The following is a 21,974-nucleotide window of genomic DNA, read 5'->3' as shown; positions in this document are numbered from 1 at the left end:
TAGATTTGTTTCAAGAAGCGATGGAGTCAGTACAGCGTGTTCAGCGTGTATTAGATCCTCGCCGTCCCTCTGCTCTGATATCTACAGGAACTTTAGTTGGTGTGTTCTTCACTTGTTCCCATTTTCACTGTTGTGCAGAACCAGGACATGGGCACAGGCCTCAGTAAATGAGAGAGGAGTTTATCTGTAATCCAGGGGCAATGATTGTAAGATTAGATTGTTTATTTAATCTTACAGTGATGGATTATATTTTGGTTTTTCAGGAGAGTGATTCTTATAATTACTTTTGTGAAATGTAGAGAAAGACGATGAGTTATCAGCTGTGCCGGAGTTTCCCCCCCCCCTTTTTTTCCCATCAGTTAAATGAAAAGCTAAGCAACGGCGTGTTATTTCTGCCAGAGAGGCTTAGTTTAATATGTGCCAAGTTGTTCAGAGGCGGGATGAAACTCGTAATCAGATACAGTCCCCTCTGGAGCTGCCGGAACGACGAGGCTAATTCATCGGGTGCGCTGTACAGCGAAGACGCTTGGGTTCAAGATCAAAACACTGATATGAGACTAAAGTTCAGAATTGGTGTAAGTGCAGCTCAAAACCAGTAGTTGTCATTTAGATGCAGTGAAAACGCCATTACAAATAAGATAATTATTATTTACCGTAATGTTTAACACATTATTCAGTCGCACTGACACGACAGAGGCCGCTGGCCTCGCACATCTGGACGCTCCTGCTGCACGTCCATACGCCGGCCCAGTCATGGCATCGCCAACAGCGGCCTGTGGCTTTAAAAACGCCCCTTTAGAGGCCGCAGGGAGCCGTGGGTGAGTGGGGGCCGCGGGAGATCTCGCTGTGAGCCGTTGAACGGCCCTGGAAATAGGGCAGCGCTGTCACTGCGCTGACGCAGAGGCTTCGAAGGATGCGGCCCCTGAATTCAGACAATGGGGGAAAGTGACGCGCAAGAACCAGTGTAATAAATATTAATAAAACCAACTGGAATACGTTGTCAGGGAACAATGTGTAGATTCACTTAGGACACAGTGTTCACCGACGATATAAAGAAGCGGAAGCCCAGAAAATACCAATATGTCCTGCTGCTCAGACATCCGATCCAGAAGGCGACGCCGCCTCTCACCTGATTTGTCCTCGCCGTCAGGAACCAGCGCGTTTCTCCAAGTGATTCGTGAGAGGAATTGTTCAGTCGCGGTCGCATCCCGCACCGCGCGTCTCCCAGTGGCTGTGGTTTCCAGTCACAGTCCTCCGGGGCAGAACCGGTCCAGAACCGGCCCGGGAGTGACGTGCGGTGGGCGTGGAGTCGTGGGGAGTTTGCCACGGCGCCCATTTTTACACGCGCCGAGACAAATTAACACCTTTTGTTGTTTGTGTCTGTCACGTTATTAGACGGTGCCGCGCGCGCTCTGCGCCCACGCACGGATAAATCAGCGCTAGGATGTGAAAAGTTGTCAGAAAAAGTTTTCTATTTTCTCATAATCACCGTAAGATTTCAGTTTTTAATTCTAAAACGCTGACACGGAACCTCTTGTGGCGCTTTTCTCCACGAAGGAAACATTCTCATTGTTATTGTGCATCGGTATTCCGCGTCTCTCGGCGGCGTCTGTCTCTATAATAACGGTGCAGAGCAAACCTGGAACGTGACGCTCAATAGTTGACCCATTGAACGCATAATGAGCCGCGGTTCGCACAGATCCCCGCGTCTGCGTGCGCGTGCGCGTGCGCGCGCCGCAGACGCCTCTCGCCTCCTCGCGAGCCCAATGCGGACGCGTAGGTAACGATCTGTCATGTTTTTGTTGAGGCGCGCGCTCCAGGCTTTGTGTCCTCATCAGAGACTCATCCTCCAGGCGTTTAGGAACGTTTCATCTTGAAACTCCTTCCATGGCGTCATTATCCGCAATTTGCCCCACGTCTTAAGGACCCAGCTGATTGATCGCTCGCTTCTCTGGGACCTTCGTGAAATAGGGTTTTCTAATTCAGTGTCACTGTATTGTGGGTGCTTTATTTGCATCTCGACACGCACGGTCCTCCCAGTGCACGTCTTGTCAGTTACAGACGCTTATATTTACGGCACAGATCAGATGTCAGGTGCAGCGCAAAATAGACCGAGAAGCAGCGTTTCGCCGTTGAAATGCGCCCGGATCCATTATGATCCGAGGAGGGAACGTTCCCGGCACCTGCGCATTTGCAGATACCGTTAGCACGTTTAAAGCAAGCAACAAAAAGCGTAATTTATTATCACCTCGGTGCAGTCGGGAAGAATGAAACGCTCTCTCTCTCTCTGTGGGGTGTGAAAGAGCAAAGCACAACCTTTCTGCTGTTTCTGTTGTGTCACTGATAGGAAGAGAGGTTTAGACGCCTTAAAACATATGCGCTTTGCTGAATCTGAAGATTCTCCATGTGCCAGGCGACGCTATCTGGAGGTTTCTTGGGTTTTGCTCACAGAACCCGTCCAACTAATGAACCGGACTCCCACGGGACCCTCCCCAGGAACGGGCGGCTAAAACAAAGCTACCTCTGCTGCAGGACACGTTCGTTAGCGTCCGCGGGCTCAGGAAACGCCAATTAACGGCTCCTCAGATTAGAACGCATATCAATGCTTCCCGGAGTTCAAAGAGGCCGACGCCTCATCTTCATGGTTGAGTTGCTGCAAAGAAACCTGCGAAACTTCAGTTTGATCGTATTAATTTTGAGATTTCCGGCTCCAGCTGCTGCGTCTCTGACTTGGCTGTGATCCACAGACATTAATATTAAAGTCCAACACACCATTCTGCCTAGATTAGTGGGACAATGACGAGTCCTTAACACCACTCATTTGATCTCTAATTATATTATTTAGCTAAAGTGAAATGCGCTCCATGCATTAAAGAGAAATGTTTATCTGTCTTGATACACTGTGTAATTACACAATTACGCAATAGGGCGAAGCACAAGCGCCACTAATGATGTGGTTGGTCACATGAAAATGATGCCATCCAGGGTGGCAAATTACTTCAAATCACCCACGAGAACAGCTGCTCTCCTCTCAGTGTATCAAATCTATGGAGAAGTAGAGCAGGGAACACGGAATCTGCGCAATATGTGGGAACCTCTAATAGGAGGACAAGCGTGAACGTCTGCGTCAGGGTCTTCAGCATTCTCTTTGACAGAAGTGGAGCATAATAAACGGGCGTAGGTCTTTACATAGCATCGCGTCTCCTGTTGTTTTGTTCTTCAGAGTGCTGATTCAAATGAACCAAAAATCTGAATGAGAGGAACGAAACCAGCTTGGAAATAGTGTTATATAACGCAAGTGAGGCTGTTTCTAAAGCCATGTACTGTATTTCTCATCAGCCTGATTTCTACTGTTATTGCCTTTGAAGTTTTCTGGCTTTCAAACAACACTTGATGAAAATTGATTCGAAAACACATCAACAAAAAACTTTGGGGCAAACTGTCTTTTCGCGCCGCATTTTTCCAATGCTTGTTTTTGCAAAACCTGGAGATCCTTATATAGAAACATGAGATAATGAATTTGTATAATGTTCAAAGACAGAACAAGAAGATCATATTTTTAAAGTCCTATCTTAAAACATTGGCTGAAAAACATTTCTCAAATTTCACAAAAAGTATATAGAAATAGCAGCCATTTCTCTATAGGCTATAAGAAGTGCATGTAATGAAACAGCTCATCTTCAGCAGCGAGCCGTGAGCTGTTATGTAAAGACGTCCAGTCCACTGAGACGCTTTCAACATTTAGGAGCTACCTCAGCTTGCTCTGCCTTTGTCTTCAGCTGGCAGTGAGGAACAAGCAGCTACTTTAATAAGGCTGCTCTGCTGCTGGAAACCAACAGACCCAAACGTTTCAAAGCCCGGTTCAAGGAGGCGCTGAAATTATGAGCTCAAGGTTTAATAAAAAGAGAATGATAGCGACTTCCTCTGACCCTCAGGACAGGCAGGAGGCAAATAAGTGTGTGTTTTAATATGAGTTTTATTCTACAGTTGTCTTGTCCTTATGCTAAATTTATATTTTATTGATATCAGATGGCGGTGACGTAAACATGACGCATAGAAATACTAATAATTTGTTGTAAATAATTGAAAAAATGGAAAGAAATCACTGAATGAGACTAAGTTTCCCTTCGTCCTGTACTGTTAATTAACATTTGAATTGAATTCAAAGCGAAGATACACTCAGCACTCGCTTGGCAGTTTTACACACTGGCGGCAGCAGTGGACAGGGAGCGGCTCTGAAAACGCCCGAATTCAATTTAGTGTGGAATCCACAAAGCACGTTTACCAACCCAGCTGGTCTGCGATGGCGTCTTCCCAGACAACACCGCAGGGAATGAAGGTGGTGGGAATTTAATTGGCGAGTCAAACTTCTTCATGGCTGCTCACTTCCTGCTTTTTTACAATTAAACTTTTACATTTTTGGAGAGCTTACGTCCTGTCTATATCTAACAGCACAATTTAATTCGGGCAAATGATGATTCCTGGGAGATTTAAAACATCATGGAAACTCTTCACTTCAATCCAGTTATGTTAACTATATTCATACTTGCGATTTTAACAATTTGTGAATGGACTAAGAGAGAATATCCAACACTTTATTTGAATCAATTACTGTCTCAGCATAAATTAAACACTGCATGCAAACAGAGAAGGAAACTAAAGTGGTACAATGTGATTTTATCATTTAGGCAAAAAAGAGTGAGTGAGTGAGATTGAAGACCGTGTTCTATCCACAAAGGACTCAAAGGAAGGTTTGCCATGAAATCGGTGTCACTCTGAACACTGACAATCAGGGCACAATCAGATCCGGTGACACTTGATGAAACCTTTCGCTGGATGTGACCCTCCAGTGTGAAAGACTGTCATCTGATTTAATTCAGCAATCACCACCCAGCTCAAACACCTGATTGGCTCTATTTTGCCTGCGCTCATGCAAAATCAGTCCTTCGGTGAGAGGGGATTACATCTACTTCAGGTCGCATTCATAGCAAGAAAAGGCAGTTTCCCTGTGGTTTGCCACAAGCTGCTGGGAATCATTAGGACCAACCTTGATTGTGTGTCTCCTGTTGTCTCTTATGATGTGATGACCATCAGTAATATCCAATCAAAGCTTTCTTTTATTGCCTGCTGCTATGGAAACTGAACTTTCCTTATGCGAATTACACTGGACATGATGAGATTTGTACAGTATTGACACTTGAATGTGTTGCATCATTCCACTTCAAAAATACTTGGGATGCATGAGGGTGGGAAGCCTAATGAGAAAAGCTGAAGAGACACAGATAGCGGCTCGGAATGAGATTGGCTGCCTGCAGGAGGGATGATACTGAATGTCCTCACATATGCTGCTTATGAGAAATGGCATGTTTTCTTTGGTCATATATTTTTCCATGTTTCTACCAGGATGTTTCAGCGTAAAAGCCCCGTAGCGTATTTATTTAGCGATGTCCTTCGTACGGCCAAATCAATATCCTCAAAATATTGCCACTGTTTGAGTAAAAAGATGCTCTTCCTCCTTCATGGCCTCAGTGCTGGAGTTTGTAGACACCTCTTGATACAAATGTATTTCAGGAGAGAAAAAATGTGACTTAACTTCAATATACAGCACTTAAAACAACAATCTGAGCTAATCGGTTTCTTCCCCTCAGGCAAAAAGATGCAGAAAAAGAAAATCCACAGTTTGAAAACTAAAGTATTGGCATCTAAATTAAAATAAAAAACAAACAAACTGATGCGTAAAAAAAAATAAAGTGAAAACCTTTTCAGCTGAACAGATCAGAGCGCCTCGGACAAAGCTCTGCTGCAGCTTTAAGGAAAGCTTCGTTTGGATAATCTGAAGGAGCTGCACATATTACAGCCACATTAAGGATCTCCAGGCTGCAGCTGGGGCATGTGCAGTAAGGATCTAAATGAAGCAACCTGCTGTGAACCAGGTAACAGTAGAGCTTTCCAGCTGTGAGAGACATGTTCACGGGGATTATAGCTCATTGGGGAATATTAACAGCTCATTAAACATTAATAGAGCTCTCAGATCAGTATTTGTACTTTGTACCACTTTCTAGCTGGAGCATATGTGACATTGAGAAGTGCAATAACTGATGTTTAGTCACATAAAAGAAACAGATGTCTGCTGCAGAGCAAAGTCATTTCCAGGTAAATAATCCAAACAGGAAAAAATCATATTGAGTTGTCAAGAAATGCCAAGCATCACCATCGGCCTGAGGGGAAGGGTGGGTGAGAAAAAAGCATTAGCAATGCTGTAATTGGCTGTAAATAGTCCAAAACACTTAATGATGTGGGAGTGGAATTCATGCTGGCACATATGATAATCCCCTTGTAATGAGAATTCACTAGATATCACTGGCTGTGTTCATGTCCCAGCATCTCTAAAAGAGCTTAGCCACTGGAACAGTAACAATAAGTCATGGAGTAGGAGATCAAACACACAGAAAGAAATAATTTATGCAATCAGAATGAAAAAAGGTGGGCTGTGATTTCAAATGTCCATTATTTCTTTAGTGTTTGATGATTAAATCAAAAGGTTTGGGAAGGAAGGACAAGTTAATGCTGTCATCCTTTAACAAGGTTTGGTTTAAGTGGCGAGAAAGGAAAAGGAATCCACTCTGAGACATTTTACTTGTCAAAGATTAGACTGCAGGAAAAGTAAGCCTCACAAATCCCAAGTCAAAGGAAGCAAATAAAGACAGAGGAGTGTGAACAAACATGTCATAAAACCTGAATGTGTACAGTATGACTTTTCCTCTCAAATCTAATGCAGTGGCTTAGAGAGAGAAGCATATCAATCTATTACAGTTCAAATGCCAGTAGAAGTGGAAACCACACTTACACTTGAGTAATTGTATTTATGCAGAGTCTAAAACTTGATATAAGCAGATACACATGTAGATACTTTTGACGATTTAAAGTAAAATTTATTAATTATTTAGTAATTTAAAGTAAAAATATAATGCAATGTTTTCTGGATGACCACAAGCAACATGATAAAACGTTTCTTCCTAATAGACCTGCATCAATTTGAATTGGAATGTGAAGGAAATCCCTAAATAACTACTGAAGAGTAATGACAGCTGTAATAGACAGTAATGAATACTGATAAATGCAGCAGATGGACATAAATTAGTCATCGGGGTCTTTAAAAACTGCTACAGTTGAGAGTAAGAAGAAAGACAGGAGCTGCCAACTCTCTGAGGTTGAAATACATTTGCGTGTCATTAATTAAAGGGACCCATCCGCTGTTTTTGCTTGAAATGAAATAAGGAATAAAATTTAAATATATCCACCTAATTCCTGCAAGGAATTCCTTTAAGGAGCTCCTGGCTCGCATTTGCTCACTAACCCTCTGTAGTGACTGACTGGTTAATAAATAAATAAATAAATGCTGTTCCAGGGGTCACTTTTTCTGGAAGAGGATGTTTTGGAATTTAGTCAGAACCTAGCTTTATTTTCAGAAACAGAAATTGTCAACATTTTTACCAGAACATAAATGTTTATTATTGCACATTCATCTGAGGGAAAAGGCAGCTTTTCAAAAACGTATAATAATTCTTTGATGTTTGATTTTCCACGCGGCATCGTGGTGTTGTGCTGAGCTCTGTTGTCTCCCAACAACAATGTCCTGCGGTCGATTCCCCCACGCGCCCCCTCCCTACGAACCCTTCGGAAACCGAACGTCAACAAACGCACGTGCCGCCCTCCCGCTTGCCGTAGTTGGCTCCGCCATTTTTTCGACGTCTCTCGTTGCTAACCGCAGCGTTTCCTGGATACCCGCTCCGCTCGACCACGCGAACGGAGCTTCCTAGTGTTGCGTGGACGTGCAGCGAAACGGTCGAGCCGCGCAAGGCGCGTGGAAGAGCACGGGGGACGTTGCCAGGTAACGTCGCTTTTCTTTGGCGCCCTCGCTTCGCCGGTGCTAACTTCCGTCAACAACGACGTTAACGTAGACGTTAGCTTCTCTCGGAGTCACGTTACGGAACTTGCAGGAAGTTTACACATGGCAAAAGTACAGTGTGTTACATTGTGTGTCACACCAGGACCTCTTTGTGCATAGTTAGCTTCATGTAGCATCCGATGTGGCCTGTTTGACGTTCACCGTAGATTTACCAACTTAATCTGTCTGCTAATGCAGCACATCCTGTAGCATGTCTGAGACGTTATACTATAAGTACAGTAGAAGTAAACTATAAAACGGTCACACTGAGGGTGAGCTGACATGATCCATTTAAAACATAAAAAAGTCCAATCTGGGGAAAATTCTATATACTTTATACAAATTAGAAAGCATACAAGGAAAGCATACAAAGACCATTAGATACAAAATCTAAATAAAACGCGAATATTTGAATAATAAAAGATCAAAAACACACCTGCCATAGAGCAGTAATTTATGAATAGATTAATCAACAGAAGAAATAAAAAATAAAGCGTAGGAACACGTTTGGAAAATTCTATTTAACTTTGAACCAATACATGTTTTACATCATGAGGACGTTGCCTCTATCAGTGAGCAACATTTACCTCAAAGCGGCTTCACCCTCTTTGGTTCTGACTCTAGCTTAACCAGCTGCCCTAAAACATCTGATAACCCAGTTATTTAGTGTTCAAAAAATTAATAATTCAGTACACAAAATGTGAGAATGCCTTGTCGTCAGATTGTCTTTTTTGTTTGTCCATCAATCTGGGCACAAAGATATTCAGTGACCAATTATACAAAAAGAAACATCATCTTATATTTGAAAAGCTCGAATCAAGGATTTTTAGGATTCTTGATGCCTTTTTAAAGATTTGATTAATTCTTTTATAAGATTTTTACTTGTCATTTATCTCTGTACTCTGAGGCACACTGCTTAAGAATTGTTTATGAACAGAGATACTTTATATTGGTTTAAATTATATCAGACATCACTCACAAGATAATAAAGTAACTCATTAGTCAAATAATCTGTGGGGTCAAGTAAATTCTTCGTAGAAGGTGTTTGCACTGAACTTATTATGATGCATTGGTAAACAAAGCTGGATGTACTTGATACAGTAAGACAGTTTTATAAGTACAGCTTTTTAAGTACAGTACTGTATTGAATCATTATTGAAGACACCTCTGCAAATACATTAAGTTCCAGAAAGGTTCATGACATGGTGCAATTCTTTGAAGAGATTGGAAGGATTACTGAATCATTAACGTTAACCTAATGATAGTGATGCATGTGGTGTCATACAGGTCAGAAGATCTGAGTCCAGTAATGATCTAAAGCATGTCTTCACAGGTTTAATCCTAAATCTTTACTCCACATTTTGCTAAGGGAGGCGCCGCTGATAGCAAAGGTTAATCCTTCTATTGATTAAAAAAGGAGGACGCCATTTGTTGTCGCCCACTCTGTGTCCCTGTTGTCAAAAATAGCATCTGCAGAAAGAAGTGACAGGTGCTTCAGGCTTTCAAAAAAAGTGAAAACATTGTTTTTTTTATCTGTTGCAGAGGTGTAGGTAATGATTTATTTTAAATTTCAGGTATTTATTTGAAAATAGTTTGTTTAGTTCCTGTTCAGTTTCAGTATACAGTCTGATGTGTGTTTGAATTAGAACTAATCAACACTGTAAGACAAGTAAAGGGTGAGTCATTACATGATTTGACAGTGGATGTACATGTGCAGCAGGAGTCTAGCAGTTCTGAACCTGAGACTCAAACCACAACAGTTCTTGGTGTCATATTATGGTTCCAGTGGACAGAAATATATTTAGAGCCAATGTCTTTATCAACATGAAGCTTGCAGCCAATCTCAGGTTGAATCAAAAGACCTGGCCTTTGCCCCTGTGTGTTGGAATAACAAGATAATGAATTCATAATCCAGTAATCTTTTAATTTAACTGCTCATTGCACCACCGATGCAATTTATGCAAAAATAATTATTTTCATTATTAGTTATTTACACTTATATTTTTCACTAGTTGGTTGAATCTGAGCTGTTCTGTTTTTAATCAGTAATTTAGACATGAAATCTACAGTGTGACTGGATATTTCAGTGTTGGTTGCTCCTATGTGCATTTAAAAAGAGAACTCTGGTTTACTTTTTTGTAAGGTTGTGACGAGGGCTAAAACCAGCACACACTAGATACATATATACATACATAGATACATACACTAGAACAGCTGAGAGACCCCCTGTCTCATGCTTCACTTAGTTTTAAACATTTAGATATAGGTTTGTTTAAAGAATCCCACACTTTCAACAACTGTGAAAAGGGATAAAGAAGTGTTTTACTGTGCCATGATGATGATGATGATGATATTATTATTATTATTATTATTATTATTATTATTATTATTATTATTATTATTATTATTATTATTATTATTATTATTATTATATTTGTTGTTTAATACATCAAGAATGAGTCTCATTTCCATTTTATTTGTTTATAGTATAATTGCTTTGCTTCCACTTGGACCTGATTTATTTAAGCAGTGTTAAGGACTGCTGGACCTAGATGTAATATGGGTGTCAATATTCGTCATGTCAGCAGGTTGTGCTTCATTAATCCGTCTGATTGATCCGGCATCCATGTGGTTCCATGACCTTGCTTTGCACAAATAAGAACTGCATCTATGCCACTGTTACCTGATCTACTGCTCCTCTGATCGATTCGAGCTTGACTTATTGAATGCACAGGACAGAGACAAATGTGACACCAGAGCTGTGAGTGCAGGGGGGGTTTACATGTCCACCACACTAGGCGGTGTATTGTTACATTATATTATATGCACACAATCGTCGGTGTCAGAGTAATCGTAGAAAAAGTGATTGCATCATTAGGCTACTGATATTATTGAGCATCAACTGCAGTCCTAGTGTTGACAAACCTGAAGGGATGAAACTAAGAAACTAAATAATTATTTAGGAAGGACACTCAGGAACTTGCATATCAGTGTGAAAATGCCAATAGTGATGTGTCATGATTTGGAGACTGGACTACCTTTTGTAGTTGTTTGCATCTGCTTTGTCAAACCCCAGATCTCAAACCAGCAGAGCTGCTCTGCAATGACATTGACACTGCGGCTGTTAAAACCAGACGTCCTTAGAAAATGGCTGAAGTGAAACAGTTCTTTAAGGAAGGAGTGTCCATTATTCCTTCTTCCTTCTTTAGTTCTAATCCAAAGCTACAGGAAGTGCTTACTTGAGGTTACTGTTGCATCCAGACATTCAAATACTGTTACCATGAGTCCCTGGCTCAGACTGAAGCAGGTCAGTTTATTTAAATGCTATATTTGAAAAATCCCTAAAGTTACTTGAAGGGTTTCTCTGTTGTCTCTCTGTTAGAACGCCACTCCACAAAGTAAGTTTTGTCAGTAGGTTTTAATATAGTCACATTTTTGTGCACAGATCACAGATTTGTCATTTCAGTTAAACATGTATGTTGGGTGACCTTGTCTGTCTGAAGCAGAACTAAGCCTGAATACGAAAACAGTAACCTTACATCTAAAGTTCTGACCTGCATTCAAATAGAAGTCACTCTTTTACTTGAGCGTAGCCTCTTCAAAGTAGGATCTTTAATAAAGGTGCCTAGTTACCAATACTTTGCTGTGGTGTTTACATGGAACAGAGAATGCAGCTGCTTTGTGACTAAAGGTAAAGGCTAAAGGCCAAAGTACCATTTAAAAAAGTCAGATTGTATAAACAAGAGCACAACAACAAAAAAGAATGCTTTTGACAAATCTGTTCTGCCGGCTTTCGTTTCTACGCATACAGTGAAAATATGGACACTTTCCACTCTCTGGTGCACATGGCTGTAAAGGAATAAGCAGCTTTACCAGTGATGTATGTAAAATAATGCTTTGTCCGTGTGACTCATCTCTGTGGGCTCAAAGCAAAATGCCTGCTAATTCCTCTTTCAGTCTTAATTGAGTTTATTAAAATGCATCCCAAGTATTGTCAATATTTATATTACTTGCTGTAATTGCTGTGAGTAGTGGGCACTTCTTCTCTTTCAGTGTCTAAGATAAGCATTGTGTAGTGCAACAGCAGAGATTCAATTAAAGTAGTATTAGGCATAAAATCACCTGTCAGTTGTGACAGCAAATAACTTAATAATATAATACAGACATTGTGCAGGTGTAACATAGCTATAGGGTGTTGCTATTGGAGACAAAAGAATCCATCAGACTTGTCTAGGTTAAGGTGTCTACCTTATCCAAATCTTCTTTTGCCCTATTTTCATGACTTTTTGGTGCTAAAGCTGCTGTTTTGAACGGTCCAGCCTTTGGGAGGTCTCCTATAGTCTTATAGTGTCTCCACCTTTAAGGGAACAAGAAATTGGGTTTCCTCATATTCTACTGTCATAAGCAAGTCCTTAAAAGCATTAGAGGCTTCTGGCATCTTCAGTCTAAATAATGTGGTAATCTGTTGGGACACTTGTTCTAGTTATTGTTTTACAGTGAAGTCCAAAGCATAAAACTATAACCCTTTATTGTGATCTGATCTGTCGATAAATATTAAGTGAATTTATTTATTTGTTTGTTATAAATTTTACACAATAAATTTAGATTGTATCTTTTCGATCTGTCTGACTAGACTTTCCTGCCTTAAGCCAATCTACTTTAACACGTCCCGTGTTCTGAACCAAAGTGCTTTTTATCCAACTTTGGATGAGGAGAGATGACATTTTTCATTGTGAGATGTTTTATTGACCCTCCAGGGAACATAGAGACAGGATGACAGAGGCAGGTAGTGAGAAGGCGGCATGACAGTGAATCTCAGTAAATCTGTTTATTATTTGTTGTCTTTTAATAATAGTAATAGTGGTAGTGCATCACTTTCCAAAAACTCAAGAGCAATTGAGTAAAACAACAGTGCAACAATGACTAAATGCTAAAAACAGGACAGAAGAGCACCACTGCAATTGAGTGGATTTGAAGACAGGATAGGAGTTGTTGTCATGTTTCTGATGAGGTTCCTGTATTAAGTAGCACAACAATATTCCTCTTTTAGAAGAAGAGTTGTTGTTATTTTTGTTGTAGATTTTCAAGATTTCTCTCTGAAATAAACAACTGTTTTTGTTGAGCACAGGCAGTATTTTCTTCTAGGCTTTGTTTTATTTACAAGGTGGGGTGATGTTAATGTGCAGATGAAGTCACTTGGCATAGTAACCTAATTATATTCACCTTCCTTGTATTCTGTTCCCTTCTGTTCCACTTCTCTGAATCAGATGTTAAAAATAAATCGGTTTTGTATCTACCTTCCAATATAAAAATAAACTAGCCTAAATGACAGTATGGGAGCAAACACTGTATTTCTCCCAGGAGGCCTAAACGTTGAATGGTGAACTCGCTGTTATTCCAAGTGTCACATAGGATGTGTTTCAGGCCTGTGTAAGTACACAGAGGATGAATGGTGTCCTTGCAGTGTGTTCCCGGGATGAATGTGAGTGCATTGCCTCAGCTGAGCTTTCAAGGCGTATCCCCCGTGTTTGAGAAGCACTTAGCCCTAAACGCAGAGCAGACCATGCTATAGAAGCTGCCCCTCTTTACCCCGGGCAGAATGAATTGCTGTTAAAATTATCTTTCTACCTTGGTACAATATGCTTCATCACTCCCTGTGGCCAGTCATTTAGGCTATCTGGCTTTTCTGCTTCAGGGTAAATCTCCTCATCAGATGTCGGTGGACGCTGATCATATGTGAAGTGTCTGAAAGGTGTGAAGTAGATTAATTTCATACTCCACTAAGTCTGGAAGCTGCTATGACATTGACTAGTCGAGGGGTGAATGGACTTTCATGTTAATCCAACAGAGGAAATTGTCTTGTTTTCATCATGCCCAAAAACCATCAGTTTTCAAACAGGTAGAACTTTTGAAATTCATGAGGTGAACAGTGCGACTTGTGCTTTAGTCTTTGTTTTGCTCTAATTACCTGATCATCTGAAGATGACCTCAGCTGGAGCCGTTGGAGCCGGGCAGTGACTTTCAGAAATGCCGTATTTTTGGTGAGGATGAAAGCGATGGAACTAAATCTCTCGCAGTAGTGATTAGCTGTGAGACTTCAAATAGAGCAAGACGTGGTAACAACATCATTACATATTTTACCCTTGGCTGTTGTGTCCCGCATGAATGACATCAACATATTTCAAGCTAAGAGGAGCTGGAATTGGATTCTGAAATGGATTTGTTCCTTGTTTACAGGATTTTAGAAGTTTGTTTATGTCCGTCTGTGTTTTCTGCTTCATAGAAGGATGGTTTACGCTGAGTAGCATGTTCACATATTTAGCTGCTTCCTCCATATCTGGTAGGAATCTGTAGCAGGCTGGCGGCTGGGCGTGTTTCACACACTGAATTTGTTTATGTGATGTCTGTAAAACACTAAAGCTTCCAACGAGCGAACAACTGAAATACAATCCTACCCCGGTAGATGTTGTAAAGATAGGCCTGGCCCTGTCACTGGGACTTGATGAAAGATACCAACTGATTAGCTGCCAAGACATTTGAAATGACTTGAGTTCTTAAGCCAGGATACAGTTCTGACAGGGCTGTGTGTCTGAAGCAGCCAGACATCTGGATTAATGTGCAAAAGGATTTGACTGGTTTTCCTCCCTCAGAGCAAGTGCTGCAGACAACCATTTAATAAGAACCAATGTCGGAATTGCTTTTTGGCCCGGTTGTACTTTAGTAAAAGTTCCTCATATGAATATAATGAAATGAATTTTACAATCATTTAATGTTGTCAGTGATCAGTGAATAGCTTAAACGTTACCTTTAGTGTCATTCAGACACTGATCACTTTTTGCCAGTGTCACTTATGTCATACCAGCGACTGTGATGTAGAGAGTTGTCGTACACGTGCAAGAAGTGGTATAAATGCCATATCATTTTAATTTCAGGGAACATAATACCAGAGCTAAAGGTCTTTTCAGTACAAGAAATAATGGATCCAGCATTAAACTCTTTCAGAACACGCATGACATCAGATTGAGAAGGCTGACCATTCCTTTAGCTGACTGGAGGGGGCCGTGCTAGTCTCGTCCTCATCATTCCTGCCGTTTGAATAAAGGTTGCAGGCTGCTCATTTAGACATGAAGCTGACACATTCAGCTGCTTTCAGATTAATGGAAATGAGTGCATGTCTGAAAGGGGGCATGAGTAGGTTATTGTTACTGTAGTGTCCATAAAGGTGATTAAGTCACCGCAGGGAGCACTGAGAAAGCGATGTCCTCCATAAGAAGGAATCCAAGCCCTGTGCAGAATCTGTATTTAGCTGATGATGAAACGTAATACATTTGGCTACGATGAAAGGATTTAAATGTGTGCTCATTTGGGGTGAGACACCAGAAGTGTGTGGAGTCCTCTTTGCTCTCAGCTGATATGGCTGCATAATTCACTGGGTGTCTTTAGTTTTTTTTTTTTAACTCTTACATAAGTATGTTCCTGAGTCTTTACCGCGTTTGTGTGAAGTGCCATGTGTGATGGCGGCCTCGGTTTACCAGGGAGGCGACTGACAGCTGTTGGAATGAAGAGAGAATGACACAGACAATTAAAGGGCTGGAGCCAGCCTGGCTTGACCTTCTGATCAATGCACTGCTATTTAGAGCTGGCAGAGCAGAGAGTAGCTCTCTTTTTCCAAACTAATAAAGATGGCATTGAGAGCAGCTTCTGGGGTGGACTGCCAATACTTTTAACACCGCCATCGATTCTCATTACTGTTAATGGTTTCTTTGCTAGTGTGAGCCGGATGTTCAAGTAGGAGTGGGTGGACATCGGCCTCGCCAGAGATTTGGCTGAGGGCAGAGTCGTCCTGTTACGACCCTGGAAGAGGAATGTCTGCCAGAGTTTAAGTTTTCACTGCGTTCACCTCTCGTCACTGCGCTGGCGACGTGTTTAACGAGATATGAAACAGGAAATGCATAAGGTGCAGTTCTTCTCAGCGACATGAAATGTTGCAGCTCTTTTAGCGGCTTTGAGACTTTCAGCTTTCTGTAGCATCTGCACGCGGCGCTTCGTTACGACCTTGAGGCTAGTGGCTGGAGGCTACAGGAGCTGCTACTAGCATAACACACATGTTTGTGGTTGGCGTGAACCGTGAGAAATGTAGACGTCAGCGTGATGCTGAGTGTGTAGGACAGACAACCGTCATCGATTTAGCATTGATTGTGACCTTTTTTGACACTGTCATGAACTGTTTTACTGTACAGTAGCAAAGCTAAAATCAAATATGTTTAGTATTGTATAAAAGAACAAACTAAGTTTCTGATTTAGTGCAAAATAACAAATGTAGTAAAACAGGCTGGTCCTTTATCAATACAACATTCATATAAATTAACATTTGAAGAAACAGCGCTTTTCTTATGGTGATTTCAGAAGTGTGATGGTGCATCCTAGAAGATTAGAGGCATGTTCCACTGAACAGGAGATTGTGTGGCTATATTTCTCCACTCTCCTCCTGCAGTAAATAGCCGTGCAGCAGTCTGGAGTTACTGAACGTTATTTTACTCTTTGCTTCTAATTAGCGAGGAGCCTGAACGGGAACATTACTTTGGAGTATGTTATGCTTATTTGCTTGTGTTTGGACACTTCTGCCTTTTGTTCTTCCTTGCTAAAATGTGGACCTTTACACTGGCACCATGAAAAAACAAAGCAAGGAAAGGTGTGACTGGTCATTTTGCCACAGGGTGTAGGTAAGCAATATGAAATATAAATGAAGGAGCTTTGTGTGAAAACTTAAAATGCAAAGACAGCGGTGCATATCCTTGTATTCCTCCGAGGTCTATTTGCACAGCTCTGGAAAGTTAATCACAATGGCAACATGCTTCTCCTCTGTGTCAGAGCTGTCTAGGGAGCTAGTAGATTAGTACAATAGTAATACAATGCTAAGGGCCAGTTTGGCAATTTTACCCGGAGGCGATCAGGGCATTTCTGGAAAAAAGAGAACAAGACAAAGGCACGTGGAGTAGGAAAACATGAGGCGCGGAACAGTCCAAAAGCAGCGGGCGAAATCCTTCACTCACTGAAAACAATTACAAAAAGCCCCTTCAGGCTGCTAAAAAGCTTTCTGATTGGGGCCTTAGGTTGCACTTTAGCATCCAAAAATAGCTGTGAGGCTGAGAATCATGAAGGAAGAGGTGACTTTCTATATTTTCTCTTCTGTTTTGCAGGCTCCAAGATGAAACCAGACTGCTGCGACATGATGTTGACCAGAGTAAGGTGGTCTGCTGCTTGAGAGGAGCTGCTCTGAGATTGCAGCATCACTGGTATGATCTCCATGACTCCATGCTGTTTGAAGCTGTCTGAGTCTTTTCTCGAAGCCAGCAATGCACACGTACATAGTCCTGTTTCTAACTTAAAACTACAACAAATTTGCATTTAAAATATTTCTAACTCTAAATTATAAAAAAATATTTTATTTTTAAGTATAATAAAATATATATATTTTTTAAATATTTCTAACTTGGGGGTGCTCCGGGAGTATGGACTCCGGGCCCTTTGCTAAGGGCTGTTCGGTCTCTGTACAAACGGAGCAGGAGCTTGGTTTGCATTGCCAGCAATAAGTCAGACCTGTTCCCGGTGCATGTTGGACTTCGGCAGGGCTGCCCTTTGTCACCGGTTCTGTTCATTATTTTTATGGACAGAATTTCTAGGCCGGAGGGGGTCTGATTTGGGGACCACAGGATAGCATCACTGCTTTTTGCAGATGATGTTGTCCTGTTGGCTTCATTGGGCCAGGACCTCCAGCGTGCGCTGGTGCGGTTTGCAGCTGAGTGTGAAGCGGCTGGGATGAGAATCAGTTCCTCCAAATCTGAGGCCATGGTTCTCGACCGGAAAAAGGTGGTTTGCTCTCTCCAGGTTGGAGAAGAGGTCCTGCCTCAAGTGGAGGAGTTTAAGTATCTTGGGGTCTTGTTCACGAGTGAGGGAAGGAAGGAGCGTGAGTTTGACAGACGGATCGGTGCGGCGGCTGCAGTAATACGGTCGGTGTATTGGTCCGTCGTGGTGAAGAGGGAGCTGAGCCGAAAGGCAAAGCTCTCAATTTACCGGTCAATCTACGTTCCTACCCTCACCTATGGTCATGAGCTTTGGGTCATGACCGAAAGGGCAAGGTCACGGATACGGGCGGCTGAAATGAGCTTCATCCGCAGGGTGGCTGGGCGCTCCCTTAGAGATAAGGTGAGGAGCTCTGTCACCTGGGAGGAGCTCGGAGTAGAGTGGCTGCTCCTCCACATCGAGAGGAGCCAGTTGAGGTGGCTCGGGCATCTGGTTCGGATGCCTCCTGGACGCCTCCCTGGGGAGGTGTTCCGGGCATGTCCCACTGGTAGGAGGCCCCGAGGAAGACCTAGGACTCGCTGGAGAGACTACGTCTCTCGGCTGGCCTGGGAACGTCTTGGGGTCCCACCGGAAGAGCTGGAGGAAGTGTCCGGGGAGAGGGAAGTCTGGAACTCTCTGCTTAGACTGCTGCCCCCGCGACCCGGCCCCGGATAAGCGGATGAAAATGGATGGATGGATATTTCTAACTCATCCGAAGAAAAAATACTATAAAGGGTTGAATACTGAGATTTACTTCCCATTTACTTATTAATGTACCATACTATTAATGACACGAATGCCTACAGGTTCAGCCATCTTTAATGTCTGGTTATTTTGACCGTTTAGTTCATTGTAAGTGTCCTTTTCTTTGTTACTGTATAGTTAAAGAGGTGTAAAACGGAGCTTTAAGTCTTTTGCTTGCCAGATATCTACTGTTCTTTATTGTCCCCGAGGCTCAGGTGCTGTTGGCGCTTAAGCTATTACCACTGGAATGTGCTTTGAGATTCAGCAGCAGATAACGGCTGCGATCTCTCCACTAATTGCCTGTTGCCTAAGAACTACTAACTACTGGAGAATGTTGGGTGCATGTCAAATAGTTTTGCTCAGCTGGAGTCTACGCCTGCATTTGGGACCATGCACAACTTATTGCTATTTTTCTGTCTTTGGCATAATTATCTGTCTTTAAATGTAGGAACTGAAGCCAAATAATCATTAAATCTTTTAAAATGATAGTCTAATTAAGGATGAGTGAAGATACACTGTGCAGATGTGTCAGAACAGGCACTGCTTTCTTGTGTCTCGTTTGTAAAGTTGAAATATAGCATATAAATATAATTTTTTCTTTTTTTTACTTGTCTTGAACATTCTTGAAACTTTTTGAAGCCACCGTTCTTCTTCTGTTACTGTCTGTGTCCCTGTGTTCCGGCCGCATTCTGTGTGTGTGTGTGTGTGTGTGTGTGTGTGTGTGTGTGTGTGTGTGTGTGTGTGTGTGTGTGTGTGTGTGTGTGTGTGTGTGTGTGTGTGTTATTACAATTTACCAAACCAACCAGTGTGTCGAGGGCAAAATAGACATTTTGGCAGCGGTTCACAGTTAATGACCATGCACCGGATGCCAATTCTCTGCTCCTCTTCTCATCCAAAACACACAATCAGGCTCATTTGCGCAGGAGATTGAAAGCTCTTGGCTGCGTGTTTGTAGCAGAACTCATTAATATGAGTTGTTACATTCATTTGTAATCATTCGACAGTATTAAATTATACAATGAGGAGTGACGATTGTCCTGATCTCTTGAGTTGACGCTTGCTCTTGGTTACTTAATAATATGCTGTAAATAATACTATTTGCATCAGTACTTTGTGGTGTGTCGTTCTCTACAGCTTTGCGTCCAGAAATATTTGTCACTGAAAGTAAAGGCATCGAGATCCTGAACTCATAATAATAATAATAATAATAATAATAATAATAATAATAATAATAATAATAATAATAATAATAATAATAATAATAATAATAATAGTTTAGCTGCTGATTAAGTCCTCATTCTAATTTTGCACACACTAGATTCCATGTGACAGCCCTAACGTCCCAGTTTCATAGGAAGTCTCATAGAAACAAATGGGCCAAATCTCCAGTTTTTACTGGTCACAGTAGGATGTCCATCACTGCGGCTTTTGGGAAAAACTTTCAAGGTGAATGGTTTGATTAGAGCAAAGACTTTCTTTATGCTGTCAAATTTATGGTTTAACATCACAGCAATAATCCTTTGTCACAGCTTTGTTGTCTTTGAAAACACCCACTAGAGCCAGCTGTGGGATGTGATAAGAGCTTTTTCTCTTTCCTTTCATCTAAATCATATTCAAAACACTGATGTCATTGTCTCAGATTTTTTGCTGAGAGCAGCTCAACTCCCAGCATCTTGACCACACACACTCAGGGTAACAGAGATACTTGCCCGAGGAATGTTCGTCAGCTTCTTACTAGTTATTACCGGGAGCAGCTATTTGACGTTTGAGAGCAACTTAGAAACGACTGTCTGTCTAAAATGGAAAGGATATTACCTGTTATTCAGTTACCAGCTCTGACGCTTTACATGCTGGAACAAATTGCTGTCAATTCCCAACTTCGCAACAGTGATGCAGCCATTTACTGTCAAGTGCTGTGTGCATTTTTGCATTATAACTATAAGTCTCCTGCAAAGTCTGCGCTTGAATATAGCGCATGAATAGGGACCCTTTGCATCAAACGTGTGCAAAACATGGGGATCTATAGTAAAAACCTGGAAGTTTCATTGGTGACCTTTAGCATTGGTTGTCTCAGTCTAACCCTGACCATACTTTAACACTCAAGCTGCTGTATGCATTTAATTGATATGTCCATTGTGTTTGTGACTTGCCATTTATACGACTAGTGAACAAGTTCTCATTATGGTAATAGAAATTATAATATGGTTGCTATTGCTTCCCCCACAACAATGCGTTTCATTTGTATAGAAACGAGAGACGTGATTTGTCAGGGACCTTCGGGGTTGAAAAGCATGACGACGCACAGAGCTACAGCTGCACGCACGCCCGGTGCGATGCCACACACAACGGAGACATTCACACAACTCATTTATTTGCAAATGTATGGCATTGTTGAGAGAGTAATAGCAGCTGAAGGGTGTAGTAAGTAGTTGCCAGGCTAATTGACTACACCTTTTTCCCCACAGCTTCAGTTTTGGTGTCATGGTAGTAGCCAGTTACAATATCTGTGTTTCATCTCCACCGCCAGGCTTTAGTGTATCTGTGTGAATGCAAGTAGAGGATCCGTAGTTTGATTCAGCATTCCTAAAACTCTGCCACTCTTTTCCTAGTGTCATGCTTGAGGATAGTTTTGCTCAGAGATCTGCACTTCAGTCAAAGAAGCACCAGACAAGAGGCTCTCTGGTTCTTGCTATTTGGTCTGTGCAACTCAAGGTACAAACTGTGTCCCCAGGCTTGTATGAACTGTGATAATGGGTCTGATGTGTAATTTCTGTGTGATTTAAATTCTTTACTTGTGTTGGATCTGTTAAACACAGTGACACATTAATTTCAGTCTGTGACATGTTCATTACTGTGTGAAATGCTCTCTGAAATGAAATATTGGTGCTACCAAATTACACACTCGTGCCTCTAATGGGAAAATGTCAGCAGCAGCAGGAGCATAAAACAGAGCCCGTTTGGGGCTTAGACTTTAAACTACTTGTTGCCTTTAATTGCAGTGTGGCAACAGCAAAACTGTAATATCACAAATATACAATTTGATAAAGGCTGTTGAGCAGATAAAAATATGTGTAGTCAGGTGAAGTTTAGGTTTCGCCAGGGTGTGTGTGTGTGCGCGCCCCACACTGTGGCTGTACTTTTGCGTGAGGTGAATCACTACAGTTTGACTGCGTCCCCTCCACTGCCTGTTGAGTGAGTGTGGGGGAGAGCAGCAGCCTGGGTGACGCAAGGATGAGCCAAAGCCATCAATCGTTTACTCCTCTTGTTTGTCTCCATAAACTTCAAATCATACACAAACTTTAGCAGCATGAACTCAAGTCTGTGTCATTAGTTATTGTTAATTGTTGATTTTTACGTTTGTGTGTGTTTTTTTCTGTTGCTGGTCATTTCCTTTTGAATTCGGGCATCTATAACAAGGCAAAACCACGTCCCTCTGGGC

General features: G+C 41.7%; 1 protein-coding gene across 3 annotated transcripts in view; it reads left to right on the top strand.

Annotated features, from left to right (window-relative positions):
* The first annotated feature begins 7,725 nt into the window (after positions 1-7,725).
* The window catches only part of enox2 (ecto-NOX disulfide-thiol exchanger 2), a 114,294-nt gene continuing 100,045 nt past the window's right edge, over positions 7,726-21,974 (top strand). For 2 of the 3 annotated variants that reach the window (XM_029164664.3, XM_055512331.1), the window contains exons 1-2: positions 7,726-7,891; positions 17,149-17,244. The gene's annotated coding sequence lies outside the window, so the exon portion shown is untranslated. Of the gene's footprint in view, positions 7,892-17,148; positions 17,245-21,144; positions 21,248-21,974 lie in introns of all 3 variants that reach the window. The other variant, XM_029164663.3, reaches the window with a different exon arrangement.

The sequence above is a fragment of the Betta splendens genome, chromosome 10 (assembly GCF_900634795.4).
Source record: "Betta splendens chromosome 10, fBetSpl5.4, whole genome shotgun sequence".
Lineage (NCBI taxonomy): Eukaryota > Metazoa > Chordata > Actinopteri > Anabantiformes > Osphronemidae > Betta > Betta splendens.
Note: the sequence above shows the minus strand (reverse complement) of the source record. Positions and strands in the feature narration are given on the sequence as shown.